Raw genomic sequence first — 17,936 nt, forward strand, 5'->3', positions numbered from 1 at the left:
CCAGCCAATAATTTTCATTACAGCCCTTTCAAATGAATCTCCACTGAGCAGAAAAGGAATCTAAAGTTCAAAGAGGCAAATTGCTTGACCCAAGGTAAACAGGACAACCAGGGAAGCTGCTGAAAGGCCACCTTGCATTTAGTGGAGAGTGAGAGGTGACCTGTGTTTTTAAATCAATCCCACCCTTTACCAGAGATTTAAAATTTATTCTTGGTACTTTTCTGAAGGTCTGAAGTATTTTTAAATTTAGTATAACTAAAAAATAAATTAGTGTATCATAAAAACAACATGGAATTTTAAACAGAAAGCTGGATCAAAAATTTCATAATAAATTTCCCATCTGGATACTGACACAGACTTCATGTTAATGTAACTAATCACAGCACCTGAAAGCAAATCAAAATTCATTGACAGATGGAAAGAGAGGGGGAAAACTATGGAGTGACGCACATAGTTGCTATGCTTAGGCTTTGAAGGGATCAGAGGTACATTTTTGCCTTTAACAACTTAGAAACAAATGCCATAGTTTTGCAAGCACCTTCAGGTGATGTAAAGGGCAACAAACTCTGCTCGTTCTTCCTTAGCTGGCTAAGGCTTTCCTTTACCCTCCGTATTAACCTGCAGGTCCTACACCTTCCGGTCCTTCCATTCTCTCCATTGCTCACGATGCTTCAACCTAACTGGCCTTTCTTCTCCTCTGACAGGACTAGCCTATTCCTGCCTCAGGACCTTTGTACCTGCTGTACTCTATTCCTGGGATTCTTCTCTCCGAGATCTTTAAATGGCTTGTTCCTTATCATCAGCTCTAGCATTACCTTCTCAGGAAGCCTTCCTTGGCCATCCTAGGCTAAAACAGCTTCTCTTTAACACCCTGCCCCAGCCACCCTAGCCATTCTCTATCCCATTACTCTGTCCTATTCTCTTTGTTGCACTTTGTTGCCATTATGTCAAGTTCTCTTATTTATATAATTGTTTAAGTATTTCTTGCTATCTCTCCCTCTGGCCCACACATTCAATGACAGTGGGACTTTGCCTGGCTCCCCATTGTTTCCCCAGTGCCTCTGCCATGTTGTGTATGAAATATGTGCGTACAAGCATTTGTCAAATGAACCAATGAATGAATAACTGAATGGGTGAACGAACCAGCTGACCTGGAGGCACTGTAGTAGAGAAGAATCTGGACTGGGGAATGAAAAACAGCACAAAGTTCTTGCCCTCAACATGGGAACCACTGATCCTGCCAAAGCCTCTGAATGTCTCTGAGCCTCAGGTTCCTCAGCCATAAAATGGGGACAAACCTCCTTCACTCTGTGCCTCACTGGGTTGTGCGTGGGGAATGCAGGCGAAGGCTGCTTGTGAAGGGTGAGCTCTGCCCGCTGTCAGCCCCTTCTGTTGTGCTTAGAGGAGCCCGGCGTCTCCGGCTGGAATGGAGAGGGCCCGCGCAGTTTGGCTGCCTCGTGTGTTTCGGTTTTTTCTATCAAGCCACCACCGAGTGTTTCCTGAACAGTATTGGATGTGCAGGACTCCTAGAGACTGGGGTTGGCGTAGGAGACAGGGACCTGGCCCCTGATTTAGTCGGAGAGCAATTAGTGAGCAATGTGGGCCAAGGTCTTTATTAGTCATAAATCTAATGAGCTGAAATGGAACAAAGCTGGAAAAATTCCTTAAGTATAAACATATTTACACATCCATTGTCAGCCATACCATTTGTTTTTAAAGCAAGCTGACTTTAATTTATTACAGTCATTATTTTTGTCTGGAAGAGATAAAGAACCTGAATTTCATAAGTATGCATGCAATGATTAGAGTTGAAAGAGACATGCCCATGCTTGGTAGATATTTTTCAGATGCAATAATTCTCGGCATTGTAGAAATTTTACTAATTTTAAGAAAGAAGCAATAAAGAAGGCCCCAAGAACTATATTTACTAAGAAGCTTCCTTTCTTGTCTTAACTGTTACTCAAACACATTAGGAATCCTTTGGGAAATAGGACTTGAATAATCAGGAAGAGGAGAGTGAGGTAGGAGAGTGAGGTCCAAGCCTCGCAGGCAGGGAGGAGGATGACGTATTGCAGGTGCAGTGAGGAGGCTTGCCGGCCTGCAGTGGGGGTTTGTGCCAAGAAGTGGCAGGAGATGCTGTTAGGAGCATTTGGTGGAGGCTTTGAGTGCCAAGGTAAGGAATGTTGTGAGAGATTGTATCTTTCAAAGATTGTTACAACAGGTCTATCTTACATGCTTTCCTTAAAATGTAATGTTGGTACCCCTCCCACTGAGTGGTAGGGTCTTTATCCCCGCCCCTTGAACCCAGAGAGAGCTTTGTAACTGCCTCAATCACTAGAGTATAAAGGAAGAGCATCATGTGAATTCTAAGGCTAGGTCATACCATGCCATGCACTTCCCTTTCTCTCTTCTGGTATACTTTCTCTTAGAACCCAGTCACAGACCTCTGAAGAGGCCCAAGATAGCCTAGGGTGAGAGGTCACAGAGAAAGGCCATGTGTAGGTGTTCTGGCAACAGCCCCACTAACAGCCAGCATCTATCACTACACACACAGGTGAAGGTAACACCAGGTACTTCCAGCCCCAAGCTGCCGAGTCATCCCCACTCTTTGTTTCTTCCCAGATAAGGTTGTAGATGTGATGGGGCGAGCCTTGTTTAAATTCCTAACTCTCAACATCTGCAAGATAATGGTTGTTTTATGCCACTCCCCAAATGATTGGCTGCTGGAGTGGTTTTGTTCAGCAGGAAGAGTGACTGGAACAAACGTGTACTTCCATGGAAAGCCATTGCAGGGTGTAAGCAGGAAGAGACATGCTCAGAGCAATGCCAGGGCATCCTGAGTGCTGGTCTCAGTGATCATCGCAGCACTTACCTTTGTTCCTCCCGTTTGGTGTTTCTCAGAGGGTTTTCACGGATAAACATGAGGCACGGGGTACAGACATTGCCGTCCCTCTTTACAGATGAGGAAATTGAGGCTCATTGAGACTCAGTGAGACTAGCTAGCCCAAGGCCCTACACCGTGAGTGGCAGTAGATCTAGTGAACATCCCCAACACCCAGTATAACACCATCTAATTCCTCCCATTGCACTTCCTCAGTCCCCTCTCTGTCTCTGCCCTTCCCTGATAGATGAAGAAATGGGCCAGAGAATCTTGATACCTTGTTCAAAATCCCTGGAACAAGTGAAGAATATCCAGTGGCCAATAATTCATCCTGCTCCACCACCCTGTTGGGCACCCAGTGCTCCAGAGGCATGAACTTCTCTGGTTGACTAGTTAGCCTGGTGCCCTAGGTCTGCCGTGACCATGGTCATGCCATAGCTTCTCTAGACTAACTCATTACACCCATGGGCAAGCCCAGAGCGAGCCATTCTTTAAGGCCCATCCTACTTGCCAGCTCCTCAATAAAGCATTCCCTGATGTCCCAGCATTGATAACTAATGGCTCTCTCCTTGAGCTCCAGTAATACTTTGTTTATAACTCAATGACAGTATATTATACGGAGGTATCTTTACTTCATGTCTAATGATTAATGCTAACTGTCAACTGAGTCTTTAGTTGGACTGTTGCTAGAACACCTGCACATGCCTTTCTATGTAGTCTCTTCCCATCAGCAAACAAACACTAATGAACTAGAAATATACCTGCAAGTCCAACAACCAATGGGAGAATTGTATGTGTCTGAAGGAAGAGAGAAGCAGTGTATGTGTGTGTGTTTGGCGGTAAGGAAGAAGTGAGGAAAGTGGGCATTAAAACTAGATGACCTTTTAATTTCCCTCCTAGCTCTGAGAGTCTAGTTTTCTTTCTGGAATTCTTTACATAACCTCCCATGGTATTAGGCTCTCTGCCAACACATTCTAATAGAAGCTTGATGATTAGGGCCCAGGCAGCTAGGGACAGAGCTAGAAGGGCTATCTAGTGAATGTTGACGGAGCACCAGCTGTATACCCAGCACCGTGCTAGCTCAGGGCTGTACGCAGGCCTGACCAGGTCCAGGCATGTACAGGTCAGCTGCAGAGGCCCGGTTGGCCTGCGCTCATGGTTCCAACACTGGGCTGGAAGTCAGCAGACCTGGGCAGGTCTCAGCTTGGCTACTCCCTTTGTGAGCATTTGATGAGCATCTCCCATGTGTGGTCTGAGCCCCCCACAAGACACACAAGAGTGTGACCCATCCCCCTATAGGAGCTTGTATATACCTTGGGAATTTGTGTAACTTCTCTTTGCTTACTTGTTTTGTATGTAAAAATTGAGCAGATTTAACAACATTTAGCAAGGTGGGCACATGACACTCTGTCTTCCGGGGGAAACCGAGGGTTCTCAGTCATCCCCGTCAGACCCTCACTCCACAGACTTCCCTTTCTCGGTAGGGCCATCAAACAGGCCCTCAGAGCTTCAGGAAGTCAAGAATTGTTAGGACAATCCACAAGCCTGGCTGGCAACACTAAAATAATTAAAAGCAAGTAAGCTTCCAGAATTCAGGGATAAAAAAGAAAAGAACTGAATTCAGAGGGCGATAGAAACTGCAATGAGGGAAAAAGAAAACATTTGCTTGAGGATGGGAAAGGAATAAACCATAGTAACTAGTCAGATTCCTCTCTAAACTCTTTTTTAATTTATGTTTTCTGAAGAAGCTCAAATCGCTTGCCAGCTCCCTCTGGGGTGGCTTCTCCCTGCCTCTGTGACGGGCACTGGTCAGACAGGTGCAGGATGCGGGAGATCAGCCGCAGCTAGAGCTCCGTGGGATGGTGGAAAGGGCTCTGCAGTTGGAGGTCCCAGCTGCAAACTCATCTCTGGAGAAGTTACGTTCTCTGAGTCTCAGTGTTCTCATCACATGAGAATGTGAGGGGCTCAGCACTGTGGTCACCCTGGCCCCCACCCCTACCACTGCCTCTGCCCCTGCCGTTACTCTCTCCCCTCCCCCTCCCAGGCTTCTACTGAATACCCCTCCCCCGCTTCGGTTTCTCCTCTACTCCCTTTCCCAAAACAGGGCCTCATTGTGAGTCATGCTTTTTCTCTGGTGCCAAATGACCCTTCCTCTCAAAAAAAAAGTTTTCTTCCTCCAGCTCCAGGCAAGCTCATCCCCCGGGCCCGCCCCCCAGGAGTATCCCAAATGCCAGAGCCCAAAGGCACATCAGAGATACTTTAGATCAGTCCTCTCAACTCTGGCTCTCATCAGCCCCATTGGGTTCTTTTTCGGTATCAAAGCCTGGGCTCACCCCAAGCCAACTAAGCAGGTATCCAATGTCTTCTAAAAGCTCCCCTGGTGGCTCAAATGTGCCTCCAGGACTGAGAACTACAGGTAGCTGCACCTCTCTGTCCCCTGTGGATTCAAATTACCTCCTCCCCTTATAAAAACAAACTCGGGGCTCTTCCAAAGCCTCTCTTATGAGCTGTCTCCTGGGTTTGCTTTGCTTTGGTCTCTTTTTCTTCCTTTTCTTTTTAAAAATGTGGCCCTGAGGCCCAGAGGGCTGAGTTAACGCTATTTCTCAGTTCGCAGCACATCTCATAACTGCTCCCTGCAAGACCCCTCTTTTCCATGGACAGCAGGCGATCACCCCCACGCCCTCAGACCATTCCCTTTCTTTACCCACAGATCACCATCCTGATGTGTTTATGTTTGTCTTTTCATCGGAATACATGCTTGCAAAAAGTGTGCTGTTCTGTGTACATGAGCTTTTACTTATGCAAATGACACGTTACATGGCTTGTACTGTGTCAGCGACTTGGCTCCCTGACCCTCCGTGTGCACATGGTCTCACAGACCAGCCAGCCCTGCATTTCTTCCCTGGACTCACATTCCCCTTGTGGGAAGAGATGAGACAGATCTCCCACCAGTGGGGCAAACATTTCTCTAGGCTCAGAGACGATGTGGGATGTGTATCCTCCCATCCACTAGCCCTGGACTGACAGTCGGACTGAGATGCTGGTGCAGGAGCGCTCGTTTCCCACAGACTCCAGGACGTGACCTATGCCAGACCAGGGCAACTGGTCTCTGCCGCCTGGGAAGCAGTGGTCTGCTTCTGACAAACAGCTGCTCTACCCGCCTTGTCCAGTTGACCGTGGTTCCATGACCGCTGATGCGGCATCTCAAGTTTGTGGTCACGTGGGAAAACAACCCAGAGCACCATTCTCCATGCCCTGAGGACCCTGGGCAGCTGCCCATCAGTGTACTTGTGTGCACACAGGGACAGGCAGTAGCCTGGTGCCCTGGGTTGCAGGTGCTGGTGCCCCAAGGCAAGCTGATGGGATCTGTTTACAGTGCTGACGGTGGAGCCTGGTGCCAAGACATAGCACTGAGCTGTGTTTCCGACCATCTGACTTGATCTTGAAAGGACTGCATTCTCTTGCCACACGCTGGCAGATTCAGCTTGGGGCATGTTTTCTGCAGCTGGCTGTCTCATTAACCCCAACCTGCTGGCTGTGGGAGCCAGCTGGATCAGTTTTATGGCCACCAATGCAAAGTTACATTGAACTGGGGCAAATGAATTATCTTTGGTCTTTTTGCTTTGGTAGTAATATACCTGGGCAGATGAGCAGTCCAAGCTCCTCGTGTTACAGGGCCGACGCTGAGGCCAAAGAGACTTCCTCCGGGTGACGGTTAGCAGAGGAGCCCCCAGTAGAACCCAGGTGTCCCGAGCTCCAGGCTAACCTTTCTGTGCGGCAACCTGTGTTCAGTGCTTGATGGCCCACAGGGATGTTTGTCCTCCTCGGTGCAAACGATCAGACGCTCCGCAGGACAGTAGCAGCCTGGGTGTGTTCAGCTGTGTTGTTAAGCCAGAACACAGAACATGAATGTCTCACCCTCTGTTTTGTCCTGCACTTCCTGAAGATTAGCTATGTGGACCAGGACAAATTATTTCAATTTTGAGCTTCAGTTTCCCACTCAGATGACAATAACTACAACGTGCATGAAGAGTCTTCAAATATTCATACCTTTACCCAGTGACCTGACTTCTGGGCAGTTATCCTGTGGCAGGAATTCAAAATGCATAGAAAGCTTTACGCCCAGAAATGTTCATTGCCTACGTCATGCAGGTATACTATGCTTAGGAAGACTTTTTGATAACATAGGAATGTGCTTATGCTACGTTGAGTTAAAAAAGAAAGCAGACCCAAAAAGACCACTCAAAATCATAAGTAGAGAATGATCTCAACTATGAAAAAAATGTTAAAAAAAATGAAGAAGGAAATAAACCAGAAATGATCAGAGTTGCTCAGGTGGTGGGTTTATAGATGATTTTTCCCTTACTCTTTTCTGGACTTTCCAACATTTTTACTGTGTGTGTGTATGTATGACTTCTATAAGCAGGGAAAGAAACATTTTAAAAACCTAGTCAGCTTTATCTAGTCTTTGAAGCATCTCCTTCAACGTCTATTATCAGATCTCACAACAGCCCCCAAACCACGTACACACTTAGACTCTACCTAACAAATGAGAGAGCTGAGAGGCAAGGGAGGTGAAGGGACTGTTCCCGCTCATGAGTGGAGGGGCCAGCAAGGGAACCGAGCCACTGGCTTTTGGTGGCAGAACTCTGGCTGTCAATGTGCCTTGTCCCTCAGAGCCTAAGTGTAAGACTAACCAAGGGTGGAGCAGGGGGAATTGTTAGGCACCTTGAGACATATCTTAGTGGGATAGAGCAGCTCCCACTGCAGGCCAAGGGGGAGCCTGGAGTTCTAGACCCCCTTTTCCTCTGGCTGAGGCAGAGGAAGAGTGGATGTGGGAAGCACCTACAGAGATGCCACCTGGTGCCTGGACCACTTGACCTTGGGCTTCTTAGAACAGGGCTGGGTTCATGAGTTCATAGGAAGGAGCTGAGTGGCCTCAACTGGGAGTGGGGGGTAAGGTGGGGAGGAGGGGCATGGCTATCAAGCCAGGCAGCACACTTTGCATCCCACATCCGTACTACGAGCAACTCTAGTCTAGAAGCTAATAGCAGCCACCCTAGTCTGGGCTGTGTCTTTGTTGGGGGTTGTGGCACCAACAGGAGCAGAAAGTCCACCAAAACTCAGTGGTATTTCCAGGTGCCTTATGTCCACATCCTGCTCATTCCATTCTTTCTTGGAACAGGGGCAGCTCAAGAGAGGAACGCAGGGCTGGTGGCTCTGAGTTAGGAGAGCTCCGCTTGAAGGTCAGAGGCTGTTGGGCTTCCATGGAGGCTGGCAGGAGGATGACGGGCAGGTAAGCTGGCCCACAGGGTCACCTTCAGCAAGCGCTGAGGGTCCAGGTGTTGGAGAAGTGTGTGTCTCTCCCTCCAGAGCCAGGGAAGGGGAGTGAGCCTGGGGTTTTGAACACATGCTTGAGTAGTGCCTCAGCATCTCAGACAGTCTAGCTGCGGGTGGTACTGTTTTGGATTAGTGCCACCCTCCTCCTTTTTACTCTTAGTGGATCAAGTCTGCATTCTCCCATGCCCCTGCCAGAGCCCCTCCAATATGTGGGCAATGGCTGTCCATGCCATCTGTGCCTCAAAGGATGAGACATCACCATGTGGTGAGGGTGGGAAGGCATCCCCTGGCAAGAGTGGGGAAGATATAGGGCAAAATGTTTCATGTGGTCCATTTGGGCGGAGTGTGGATGAGGAGGGCCGGTTGTGGGGAAGAGGCCTAAAAAGGGGAGGATGGTCAGGCTGTGGAAGTTCTGAGGCCCCCTGCCCCCAGCTCTGCCACCCTCAGATATCTCCCTGAGCTAAGGAGGGCAGACTAAGTCTCTGGCTGTGAGGCATGTGGTAAACACCAAGGCAGCGCATAATATACGAGGGGGCTGCTGGCAGTCAACAGCTCTTTGCTGAGGATGGGCTGTCTTCATTCACAAACCACCCCTCTCCTCTACGCCTGGTGGTGCAGAGTACTTGCCCGGGGTTCTCGAGGGGGAGATGCCTCAGAGTCCCCTGGGAACTTACTTAAAATGCATATCACAGACTCCTTCCCTGAGATTCTATTAAAATTCTGGGGTGGTACCTATGAATCAGCATTTTAACAAGTTCCCCAGGTGATTCTGATGCAGTGGTCCACGAACTTGTCTGCAGCCAAATATAAGTACTCAGGCTCCAGAATAGGTCCTTGGACCAATGCCATCTTATCTCTGGTCCAGCAGCCCACCTGAGGCATCTCCATTCCTCATACCAAGCAGGCTTTCCCCTCTCTCTTCCAGGCACAACTAAGAAGCCATACAGAGCGTTTCTGCAAGTCCTCGTCGGAAGCAGTGTATATCTTGTCAGTGCTCAGTTTGGAGGGACCAGACTCGATATTAGTGCTCCCTGATATGGGTTCTCAGGAGCGGTAGTGCTCCACAGTCCTGCAAAGGAATCTTTGAACTCTTTCCAAAACCTCCTCACTGTAGAAAGGCTGTGGAACTAACACAAATATCCATTTTCTTTGCTTTTGGTGGAAAATAGATCCACTCAGCATGGTGACATTAGGTGGAAGTCACAGCAGCGAATATTTTTGAGTACACCCACAGTGTGTTGGGCAGTGCTGAGCTGAAGTTTCCACATCATTGATTCATTAGTACATGGGCAAGCAAGTTATTACTGAACTAATGCACCCAAGCAGGCAACCGTATTCAAAACATACACTCCCTAAGCAGAGACAAAATAATTACCCTTAAAAGAAGAACTTTGAAACCCTGGTCTGGATATCCAGCCCCTTGTATGTGAGCATGAGAAGAGTGTTAAAAAGATGAGAAATGTTTCACTCACCTGTTCTCCTTCTTTGCTAGAAGAGACAGCTTGCAGCCTCCCAGGGAACAGGCTGTTCCCTGGACGAGATTCAGAAATGTTCTTTCATTCAGTCTGTCTGCAGGGAAAAGGGATGATTTCTCAGTGTCCACTTGTACAGCTGCAGCTGCAGAGGCCTGGGGGCCGTCACCTATTGCCCTCTGGCTCTCCTCACGACTGCTTTATGGCCAGGCCCACGCGCAGCTTCTGGGATCCCTGATGACGCCTGACATATGAGAAGCTTAAGTGGCTACATTTAAGGCTTCAGACATTAGCAGAAGACTCGTTCTGTCCAAGAATGGAGTGATTCATGCATTTCACGTGCTGGCATGTGTCAGCAGTCGAAAGCTCATTAGAGTTTAATTAAATACATTTTTTACTGACAGGAAATGCAGACGTCTGGTGTTCAGAAGCAAGATGCTTTGGGGTTCGGGGCTGCATTTTCAGCTCACACTTTTCTCCTTTTTGTATTGTATCTCTGTGTCTTTTCCACCTTCATGAACCTCCTTTGATACACATCGCAACTACCCCCGGGGATTCTGATTCAGTTGGTCTGGGCCAGGCATCTTCCCTTTTGCAGTCCTCCATAGGTGACTCTCAATGGCTCCAGAGCCCAGGAACTGCTGACTGTGTAGGTTGATGACTCTCAAGTTGATATTCCCGCTCCAGAGCTCCTGAGCCTCACACTGTGTAACCTTCTTCCTTCTGGGGATGTCTAACGGGCATCTCAAACTCCAAACAGAAGAGGCTGTGGAGTTGCTTCACCAGCTGCACGGAACTCACTCCATTCATTCTCTCTCCCAAAATGTATGTCAGGTCTCTCATCCCCTGTAAGAAATAGCCTGCCTTTCATAATCAAAGTCTAGCTGGCTGGATGCAGAAGGCACTTCTTTGATTCACAGGCTTCCCCTTCTTGAGAATGTCTCTCTAACCATCTCTCCCATCCCACAGGGACCTGGTAAGGGCCTGTTATTCTCCCTGCGTGAATGTATGCCTCTGCCTTTACTTTTCTCCAGCAGAGACAAAGCAGGACTATTTGACAAGATTTGTTCCACTAGAGACTCAGTGCTAACCAAAAGGAAGAGAGCATGGGGCATCATGGAACACAAAATAGCCTGGCATTCAGAGCGGGCCTTTGTCTTTGAAGGCTACAGAGCCTGCCCCATCCTGGCTCCCCTTCTGGATCCCCAGGATGGGCATTATCTCAACACCTGCCAAGTAGAGTACGTACTCAGTTCGCTTGACTCCTCAAGTCTCCACCCAGACAGCTGGCTCGAGGGTCTCCTCCTATTTACATGCTCTAATTCTGCTTCTTGTCAGGGTACCCATCTCTTTCTCAAATAACTGGCAGTGGAAATTACCACACCCTTTGGGGGAGGCCATGGTCTTTGTAGACTTCAGAACTGCAATCAAACCAAAATGTGACGGAGACCCCGGTTTTCACAGTGACGTACATCACTCCTCTGGCCAGCCAGCCCATTGCCTCTGCCTTAGTTCCGGCCTTCCTCAGCTCTCCCAGCAAGTAGTCAAGTCTGGTGTTCTTGACACAGTTCACTGCTGCAAGTCTGCAAATCCTAAAATGATAGATTGTCATAATTTAGGGGTTCTCAAACCACTGGGTCTCAAGACCCTCCTCCACTGTTAAAAATCACCAAGGACCCCAAAGAGATTTTGCTTATGTGAGTTATAACTGCCAATATTTACTGTGTTGGAAATTAAAACAGAGGGATTTAAAAAAATATTTATTTGATAATTCATTTAAAAATAGTAATGTAAACATGTCAATGTAAGTAACATATTTTTTATAAAAAGTAATTCCATTTCCCAAAACAAAAATATTTACCGAGAAGAATGACATCATTTCATACTTTTGCAAGTTGCTTTAATGTTTGGCTTAATAGTTTAAGCTGGTGTCTCATAGCTGTTGCTGCTTTCACTCAGTTGTGCTATGTTGTTTTGTTGAAGCATACGAGAAAATCTGGCCTTAAATGCACATGTAGTTGAAAAAGAGAGGAATATTTTAATAGCCTTCTCAGGTGATTAGCATTGTTTTTTTTGATACTACACCCAGACTCAACCAGTGGTAGTTACATTGTTCTTAAGGTTAGTTACATTGTGGAAATCATATCAATGAACTTTTTTACTTTCTTAACCGTAAAGTCTTGCATTTAGAATGTATCTTTTTTGAACACAATGCATCGATATCTTGAAACATACTGGTTCACAGAGTTATATATATTGTCTAAATGTCAATGTAATTTATCATTCAATATTTAAAAATCACATTCATTAGTATCACCAATTGGCATATTATTGGAAAAGTCATTATGTATTAGAAAGCTGTTAAGCTCACAGTGGCAGACACAATTTTCCTAAAATTCTAATTCTTACTCAAAAACTTGTATTTTTGTCACTGGCAACAAACACTGTCTGTTGTTTACCTTAAAGTGACAGCCTTAAGAGATTCATTTCTGAGAAAATATCTGCCCAAAACCCAAGTGTGAATAACCATAGTTTGCCTGTCAGTTGTTCCTTTCAAGTAAAAGCATGTTTTCTGGAAAAGTGACTAGGACAGCTCGCTGCTCAAACAGTGGCACACGTGATTTTTTCCTGGAGGCAACTGCTGTGCTCTCACAGGCAGAGTGTCTGCGTGTCCTCACACCACAGGGAAATGCCAAAGCAATGTGTCCCTCAAAGACTGAGATTTAATCAAGTTAACTTCACTGTTTCATCAAGGCCCAACTTAAGTGCCACTGGCACTTTAAAAAAATTATTTTTTACCATGAGTGCATGATAGTGAAGGACACAATGATTAGCAGTACAGTGTGGTGTCGCTGTCTTGATTTGAGCGAAGGGACCAGCAGTTTTATTCACTGTTGCTTTGTTACCGCGAATGAGGGAGAAAAGGTATATAATGTCTTTGTACCATTATGAAAATAGTTTTGACTTCATGGAACCCCTGAAAAGGCCTTGGTAACTCCAGGGGCCCATAGTGAACACTTTGAGAACTGCTGTATTAATTCATAAACCCTCCAGTTCCCACATCCTGTAGGCTAGGGACTGGCCACACCGGAAGTAGCATTTCATGCCTTTCAATCTTGCTGCCATTCTTCTGCAGGCTCTGCCCACAAAGATATGATTTCTGAAGAAGAGCAGTAGCAAGCCCAAGAGAGCCATTTGTGGGGAGAGTTTTACGAGTTGCCAGCAAGCCTTGTTGTGACTGATGCATCTCCGGGAGGCTGTTGGCGGGAAGGTTGACATCAGCTGGGCAGCAGCTACCCCAGGGTACCCAAGGCTTAAGGCGCTTTTGTGGAAAGCCTGGTGATCTTCGCTTGAATTCCACGGCTGTGCTAGCTGCCGGTTCCAGCGATGATCTCATTACAACTGAGTGATTGAATGAGGCAGGCGTCCTCCAAGGAGATTATCGGCTTGAGAGCGACTATCTAATTAAACTGCACAGCAGCACCCTGCAGCCGGTGGGAAGGAAGTGGGATTTGGTTTTTGCAGATGGGGAAATGGCATGGAGAGAAGTAAAGTGAATTGGCAACAGTTGTGGAGTGAACCAGCTTCAAAGATTCAGAGACTTAGGGCTAGAAGAGAAGTTAGAGGTCGGTCAGACAAGTCGAGTTGGAAGGAGTGGAAAGGTGACTCAGGATTCCGGCACACCTGCTATGGCCCACGAGTCTATAGGCAGCCAACTCAATCTCTGTCTTGCCACAGACGGTGGCTCCACGCCCCTTTCTCACATCTTTTGGTGGGACAGCCTCCCAAAAAGGAAGCCAGCTACACAATGTATCTTTGGCCTAGCGACAATGTTTTCAGTTAGGTTGGCAGGAAGACTCCAAGTCCTACACTATTAGTGAGGGCTCATCTGGTGGGTTGTCTCAGCAGCTGGAGGAGGTACCAGATTAGGTTCTTAGAAATCGTAGGTCACTTTCCTAGGACCAGCACATGACCTTGGATTGGGAAAGATTCCAAATATCTGCGGTGTGACTCCTCACACATATCTATTTTCTAAGAAGGCAAATATGCTCCTTTAATGTCTATGATCTCATGTGACCCAGACAAGAGCCCTGTGAGGCAGGCAGGGCTCAGGGTTTTACCCCCATTTTACATATGAAGATGATGATTTCCAGAGAAGGGACATGACTTGCCAAGATCACATTAGTAAGTAGCAGAGTGGGGACTTGAACTCAGGTTTCCAGGCTTATAGTCTCAGGCTGTATCCAAGAGCCTGTGTTCCTTCTCAGTGCTGCTGGTTGGGTTATGGCACTCATGGAAGTGTGGGTGGTCGCTGCAGTCCCGAAGGCAATGCATTATTTCTCAGCAACACACACGCGATACGCCTCTCTCGGCCTCCTTGGCCAATCTGGCATGATTTCCTTATAAACATAACATAACATCAACACACTGGGAGTTGCTCCAGGACCAGAATCCCATGGCAGCAACAGAACTTCCCTGTGTGGATGTCCATCGCATGTTTTTAAAAACCATGCTATTGACTTGTCATTTTCCACCCGATGCTATGCCATAGAGGGAAGAGCGCTAGATTGAAGACAGAAGAGCAGCATTTCAGTTCCCCTGGGAGTTGCTAGCTGGCCGACTTTCAGTCGAGCCATTTGATCTCTCTCAGCTTCAGTTTCCTCATCTATGAAGTGAGCATAATATGTATTATCTGTCCTAAGGTAGCTCACTGGGTGTTTTCGAGCTTCTATAAAGATGCCTGGTATACTGTGAACCTCTTAAAAGGTGGGGGTCGCACTCCCAGATAACTAACCATGCCTGTAATATCAGGCAAAATCGGGATGGTACAGACCCTTCAAGCAGGCATGGCCTTCTTTAACTATGTCCTGAGGAATCCCATGTGTTTGGAAAATGTGAGCCAAGAGACCCCAAGTGGCCGAAAGCAGGTCTGATAATGGGTGGAGAGTGGACACTGACTCATGCCAGGTCAGCTCACCCTCAGGCGGCTCTGGAAGAATGGAAGTGGGTGCAGGTATGACATTTCCAGTGTGAGCAGGTACGAGGCCCCACACTGCTTGCCTGTAGGTTTGTAACAGCCCACACTGTGATACCCTGACCACAGTTCAAGCAGTGCTCTGTGCCCTATCCTTCCTGTCTGAGTGGTCTGGGCCCTGTGAGGGAGGACACCAAGGTGCCAGCATTCAAGCACGGTTTTCATGCATCTGTGAAGAAGCATTTTAGTGGCCTCTGGGCCCTGACTTCTCCCGGGCAGTGTTGTGTCATGGTGTCATATGGAGAAACCACCTAGTCCATGGTCAGGAGCATGAGCTCTGAAGCCAGGCTGATTGAATTGAAATCCTGCCCTTGTGTTTGGCTCCCTCTCTATGCCTCCCATTTTTTTAAATCTCAAAATAGGGATGATCACAGTTCTGTCTAAGTCTGCCTGGGCTGCTCTAACAGGATACCACAGACTGAGTGGCTTGTAAACAACACTGATTTACTTTTGCCAGTTCCAGTGGCTGGAAGTCTGAGATCATGGTGCCGGCAGACTTGTCTGGTGAGGATCTACTTTCTGCCTCACGGACAGCTGTCTTCTCACTGTGTCCTCATGTGGCAGACGGGACACGAGAACTCTCTGGGGTCTGTTTTATAAGGGCTCTAGTCCTATTCATGAGGACTCCACTCTAATGATCTAATCACCTCCCAAAGGCCCCACTTCCTAATTCCATTGCTCTGGGAGTTGGGATTTCGACATATAAAGATGGGAGGGACACATTCAGACCATAGCAAGTACCTACTTCCTAGCGTTGTTGTGAGAAACAAATGCCTTTAAAGGTATATAAAAGCAGCTGGGACAGTGAATGGCACATATACAGGACTCTGCATAATCCTTTCTGTTCACAGAATCATCGTGTGTAAGTGTTGAAAGGGGTTGTGGATAGTTCAAGTTTACAATCAGAGACACCAGGGTCCTGGGAGGAAAAGCAGTTTACCCAGTCACACAGCTACTAGCCTGGCCTGCAACCTCTGTCTTCCGATGTTGGCTCCAAGTGCTGCTCCACGATTCCTTTTCCTGGTCTTTCCACTATTTGGGTCAATCTCACAGTCATTAGTCCGGGTCTCATACCCAAGACGTTGACACATGAAAGCAGACGTCTGACCACAAAGCAGACTGAGGACTTATTTGCAGCATCATCATGGCTTTGTTTTCTGCCAGCCTTGATTCACAATTTAAAAAAGAAGCAAATTTCAATTCTGTCCTATTATACCTCCAACTGCCCTGCTGTCCCATCAGTTCAGGTCCTCGCTCTCTCTCTCACTTGGTTATTTGTTCTAGCCCCATGTAATTCCAGGATCAGTCTCCCAAAACCTCAGCTCTGAGCATGTTCCCGTTCTTCTCTAAAAATCTTCAGGAGCCCCCGTTACCTACTAACCTCCTTCAGTGGGCCTCATAGCGCTCTGCCCTGGCTGCAAACATCTTCCTGTCTATGACTTATTTCACAGCCCCACTGTTCAGGCACCTTGTATCACACACCTTGCCGCCTCTCACTGTTCCCTGCACATACCTTGAACTTCCCTAATGCGCCATGTCTGCTTAGACATTCCGTTGGCTTAGAATGTCCTCCTCTCTCTTCCAGGCCTATAGAAATGCTACCCATTTCTCAAGTCCTGTCACAAATGTCATCTCCTCCGTGATGAGGATGACATTTCCTAGTCAATCCATGCGGTGCCTCGGAGTCCTTTGTGGTATCTCTCTCGTCTCACTCACCTCATTCTGCCTTGTTTTACAACTATGGAGACCCACATCCATGTCTCTAATGAGCTATGAGTTGGAGGGTAGGGACCTGGCCTTTCCCAGCTTGGTGATTGTTGCTGCCCAGGGCAGCATCTGTACAATAAGTATTTGTTAAATGAACAAATTCTTCACAGTGCTGTCATTGCAAGGGGGTCTCTGAATTATCAAGGTTAATATAACTAATTAAGGCTAATTATTAACTTCTATTATTAAAGCTAATATAGTATAGTCTCTGACTGCTTGTCCACGAACCAGTGGCCTAACTCTAGCGGCTCCTTATCCCATGGAAGAATTTCCTTTAGGGAACTTAAGACTTTGATCGCCATTGTTAGAGAAAACACCCTGGAGAGCAAGTCCTAGTAGCTTTGATCAGTCCTTCGCATTTGCAATTGGCCTGGAGAAGGCTCTGAGAGCAAGTTGTATGGAGGTGTGGGGGTTAAAGGTTGGAGGTCAGCAGACAGCAGCCCTCTAACCTGACCTAAGATGTTGCAGATACAAAAGTATCAGGCTAATTCTTTAAAAACAGCAAGTGTTTTTGTAAGTGGGCATGGCATTCATTCCCATTCAGCCTGTCTGTTTTCCTGTGCTTTGAGTTTGGCATAACCAGTCAGTTGGCCATGGATATTCTTGTGATGCTGCCTGGAAATGAATGCCGTTGATTCTCACATTGTAGGCTTTAAAAAACTGCAACAACCAGTCCTTTCACTGTCCTAGGTAGACTTTTGCCCTTCCACCACAAGGGGTGCAGAGGGCTAGATCCTCCTGGAACTTTTCATCTGAGTCAGTAAAGGCTATTTGAGCTCATACTGGGCTGCATCTTGCAGGGAATGGCAAGACATGATTCTCATCCTCTTACGGCACACGGTGTCACAAGGGCAGACTGTAGGAGCAGGAAGCAACCAAGGGGACACCTCCATGGCTGGAGCAAGACATGAAATACTCAGAGAGCCCTGCAGAAACTGTAAGTAATCTGGGGGTGTTCCTCTGCAATAACCCCCAAACAGTGATATTCCAGTATTTAGGGTTCTCATTCAGATCAATGTTTTATATCTTCCTGCACTTATAATATGCATGAAGATCCTATCCAAACCTACAGCTAATTAGATGTATTTCTTTTCTTAGTGGGAAAGTGTGCTGCTGAACCACATAGAATGATGGCTACCTTTTCCAACAGATCTCAGGAAAGGAAATTTAAATCAAACCTCAAAGAGACATTAAATTCTTATTTTTAATATATTCCTTAATCACAGCCCCAGCCTTGCCCATACACACACACACACCCTGCCCCTTCTAGCTCACTCACTGGCAGCTACCATCAGATACAAGTGTCTCCTCCAGGGCAGGCATGTAGCACACTTTCCTTGGTGTTCTGCCAGGGGCCTGATGGAGGTCCGAAGAGGTCCATTGCAGGAGATCTTCCTCAAATGCAGGAATGCAGGGAGCCTGGGGTTCCTTTAGCTTGTCT

The sequence above is a fragment of the Desmodus rotundus genome, chromosome 2, assembly GCF_022682495.2.
Source record: "Desmodus rotundus isolate HL8 chromosome 2, HLdesRot8A.1, whole genome shotgun sequence".
NCBI classification, from domain to species: domain Eukaryota; kingdom Metazoa; phylum Chordata; class Mammalia; order Chiroptera; family Phyllostomidae; genus Desmodus; species Desmodus rotundus.